A 4,095-nucleotide genomic window follows, 5' to 3' on the forward strand; every position below is an offset into this window, starting at 1 on the left:
TCAAACATAAAAATATATTGACAGGCCCTGAGATTCAGCAGGAACTCATCGTTAAGATAAAACACACATAAAAATTTTTAGGTATTGCCTGATGGCGGAGAGATAAATGGTTGTCAGAAAATGGAAAAGACTCATTTTCAAAGTCTGAGTGGCAATTTCCCTATAACTCTGTGTCACATGGATAAAGTACTTGCCTTTCTGAGTCAGGCTGGCTTAAGGGAAAGAAGAAATGGCCAAGATTAATGAGATAAAGCAAAATAATATTTATTTTCGGAGGTACTCTAGTCACATCTCAGAGCGGGCCTGCCAGAACCTTTCTCCCAGTATCATTGTATGAGTGACATAGTTAAGACATTTATTAGGTTCACAGAGGAGGAGAATGGAGACGCCCTGCAGAAACATCTCTGACAAAAGGAAGGAATCTCTTGCAACTCTGCATTATGTCTTCTTCTGCCTGATCTTATCTCCTGTGTGTTTGAAATTTGTTCACTCTTCTCTTCTTTTTAGAGCTGGGCGAAGGAAACTTGGAATCTATATTGTGTCATTTTTAACTTTTAAGAATAAAGATAAGCTATAGTTCAGAGCTGGAAAGCCAATTTCAACTATAACATTATCGCTTATATCACAGAGAAAGAAAGAGACAGTGAGACAGAGAGACACAGAGAAGAGCTGTTAGTAGAAATTGCGACCTAAAACTTCAAAAGCACTTGTAATCATTCGGGCACGGTGTGTGTTTGCCTATTTTATTCTTTTATTTGCCTGTGTATTAAAGAATAGGTCCACCCAGCTGGCTTGGCTCAGTGGTTGAGCGTCGACCTATGAATCAAGAAGTCACAGTTCAATTCCTGGTCAGGGCACATCTCTGGGTTGCGGGCTTGATCCCCAGTGTGGGGCATGCAGGAGGCAGCCGATTGATGATTCTCTCTCATCATTGATGTTTCTATCCTTCTCACCTTATCCCTTCCTCTCTGAAATCAATAAAAATATATTAAAAAAAATAGTTCCACACCTGGCTGAGTGTCATTCCTACATTCAGGAAAGGAAAGCTTATAAGAGATAGTGCTGCCAGATACAAGGGTGATATATTTGTTAATATATAGTGTGATACAAACTTGGGCAATTTCTCTATCATTTGCCCCAAATGGTAACCCACTGACGGTAGTATAAAATAAGATATTAGGTGATCTTGAACTTGTACATTATTTCCCTGCCAAAGAACTCATTATATCATGAATGTACCCAAAACATCTAGAAATATCTGATGCAAAATACAATAATAAAATGGCCAGCAGCATGTGTGTGCCTACATGGGTGTCTTACCTTGCCCCGTGTGGCTTTGGTCTAATCTTCAGGTCTGCAAAAGTGTGGGAGATTCTTAGGGGCCCAATAATCCCACTTTTTAGAGATGAACAATTATTAGGAAAGTGTTTTTCTTTCCAGCGTCCTGCATTGCACATTCAAATATGTATTTTTTTTATATGAATGCATACTGACCTATAATCTCCATTTAGAAAATGATAAACTAATACCTACCAATTACCCGATCCTTTCTAACAACTGCATAGTATTCTGCTGTGTGGATATATCTCTTTTTCTTATTAATACAGTATTTATTTGTCTTCCCTCTGTCAAACCCTGAGCCAACCACTTTCCCCAGGCTGCCTAGGGAGGTGCAAGAAAAGGAACATACAGGGCATCAAGAAAAAGAACTATGGGAGGTGGAGACAGCTCCTTCACATGGCGAAGAGGATGAGAAAGGCCACTACAGGGCAAAAGAGCCCCAGGGCCTCTGAGAGGGCAGAACCCAGAATGGCGCAGGAGAAGAGCTGTTGCTTCAGAGAAGAGTTTCTGGAATAAGCAATGATGAGGCTCCCAACACAGTTGCAATTCCAGCCCCAGAGCCCACCCCCTCTACTGTGGCAGCCTCAGCTCCATTGAACTTGGCTGCTGTGTCTATGTCCCTTGGAATGGTGCTGGTTTGGAAGCTGCGGCTAGAAATAAGTGAGGTCAGGGGACATGGCGCTGCCAAGCTGCTGAGGCTCCCATCTGTCAGTGTCGTGGGTTGTTTCAGCACCACTGCAGACAGTGGCGGCTCAGCTGAGAGGTGCTCCTGTCCAAGGAGTGGGTGGAGATAAACTTGGTGCAGGCGGACATTTTCAGGGGATGAGGAGAGCTGCTCCCAGTGCAGAGCAGACAGAGAGCTGTGCAGATAGACTCTTAATTTATTTTGAAAACTCCTTATTGGCCCTGGCCCATGTGGCTCAGTTGGTTGAATGTCCGATCATGCACCAAAAGGTCACTGGTTGCATTCCTGATCAGGGCACATGCCTGGGTTGCAGGCTCAGTCTCCAGTAAGAGGCATGCAGGAGGCAGCCAATCGATGTTTCTCTCTCCCCCTTTCCCTTCCTCTCTCTCACAAATCAGTAAAAACATATTTAAAAAAAAACTCTTTATTAGACAACTTTTAGGTTGTTTCAAATTTTACTAATGAAACAGTGCCCTACCTGAACTTCACATTGACAGGTATCTTTGCATTTTTTGTTTGTTTCCATATGAGAAATCCCAAAGTGAAATTGTTATGACCATGCACATTTAGATTGTTGGCATACATTGCAACACTGCCATGTGGAAAGCTTGTCCGATTTATATTCCAGCTATCAGAACTCTTGTTATTTTACACATTCACCATCATGGGGATCCATAGCTCTTTTTAATTTTTGCAAGAATCATAAGTAAAAAATGATATTTTATTGTTACATTTCAACTAGTTAAAAGGTTGAGTAAGATTTTACTTTTTAAAAGTTGAAATTCAAGTAGTTACCAAAAAAGAAGGAGAGAACATTTTCCCCCAGATAAACCCATTTTACTTCATTATTTGGTGCATATGTTGCATGTTGTCCTTCCTCTCTCTCGCATGTCACTTGAGGAGCCCTCTGTGCCTGCCAGTGTTCTTCCCGTGATGTTGTGAGTAGAGTTACTGATCCTTATTATGATTTGCATGGACTCCTCTCTTTCTGGAAGAGTGCCTTTTCTGTAGCAGGATTAACTGAGTGGGAAGGCTTTCTGTCATCTCATGAGATTGATGCTGACCCTGACGCGGCTCTCTAAGTAGATCCTATTTCTAACTTAATGGTGGTGATTTTTGCAGCTTTGAAATGGCTTCTATTTAAGGTTTGCCTGCTACTTAGGGGTTTATTTTCCTGGATGATTTGCTTTGTATGGAAGTGTGTATGACTTCTGGCTCTATGAGTTTCAGCTGAACCAGAGCATAAATGTCCACACTCAATAGTCATGAGACATTGGTAATTGTTAAAATGTTCACCTTGGAATTTAGATTTCACAGTAATAGTGGAATTCTCTTTTACATATTATATTTAAGAAATCACATTGAACTTTATGAATCCAGTAAAAGGAATGTGCTTGAGATTTAAAGCCTTGTGTTCTGATATTTCAATGATAGAACAGTATGTGTTGGGATAGTAAAAAGAGGCACTTGCTCTGGCTTTATGTGAGATTGACGTTATGATATAAATGTACTTGAAAAGAATTGATGAGAAATGGAACTGCAAGTAATTTTTTCATATCAGTTGTGCCGAAGACCATGAAATATGATTATGTAGAATAAGAATTTTTGAGTTTTTAGCACACAGTGGTTTCTAAGCCCAAGACCTTAACATGTAAGCAATTTAATTGGAACAAAAGTCATTTTATCTGGAAAGTGAAAACAATAATATCATTCCCATTTCATATAGAAAACAATGTATTTATAATAAAACCGATGTATATTTGACATAGAATCAAATATGCATCTAGTGTTACCTTATTCTAATATTTGTTATATCCTAAATTTTATGTTTTTGCTGCCTATGTAAAAGGTTAGGAATTTTAAATGGCTGCTCGTTATGCTTCATGTTAATTGCATAACTTATGCAAGTGCATAGTTTATGTGTTCACTTTATAAAAAGGATCACTCTCTATATAAAGAAATAGGGACATAACTGAGATGAAAATGCCCAGGACAATATGCCTATTTTGTACTTATATCTTGCTTTTCATTCTTCTTTTTCATATTCTGGATATGATATTTAATGCAGT

The 4,095-nt window shown here is 39.3% G+C and overlaps 1 pseudogene; it reads right to left on the reverse strand.

The window, feature by feature from the left end:
• Positions 1-1,706: 1,706 nt before the first annotated feature.
• On the reverse strand, positions 1,707-2,169 carry LOC102246385 (annotated as a pseudogene).
• Between the last annotated feature and the right edge of the window lie 1,926 nt (positions 2,170-4,095).

The sequence above is a fragment of the Myotis brandtii genome, unplaced genomic scaffold (assembly GCF_000412655.1).
Source record: "Myotis brandtii unplaced genomic scaffold, ASM41265v1 scaffold123, whole genome shotgun sequence".
NCBI classification, from domain to species: domain Eukaryota; kingdom Metazoa; phylum Chordata; class Mammalia; order Chiroptera; family Vespertilionidae; genus Myotis; species Myotis brandtii.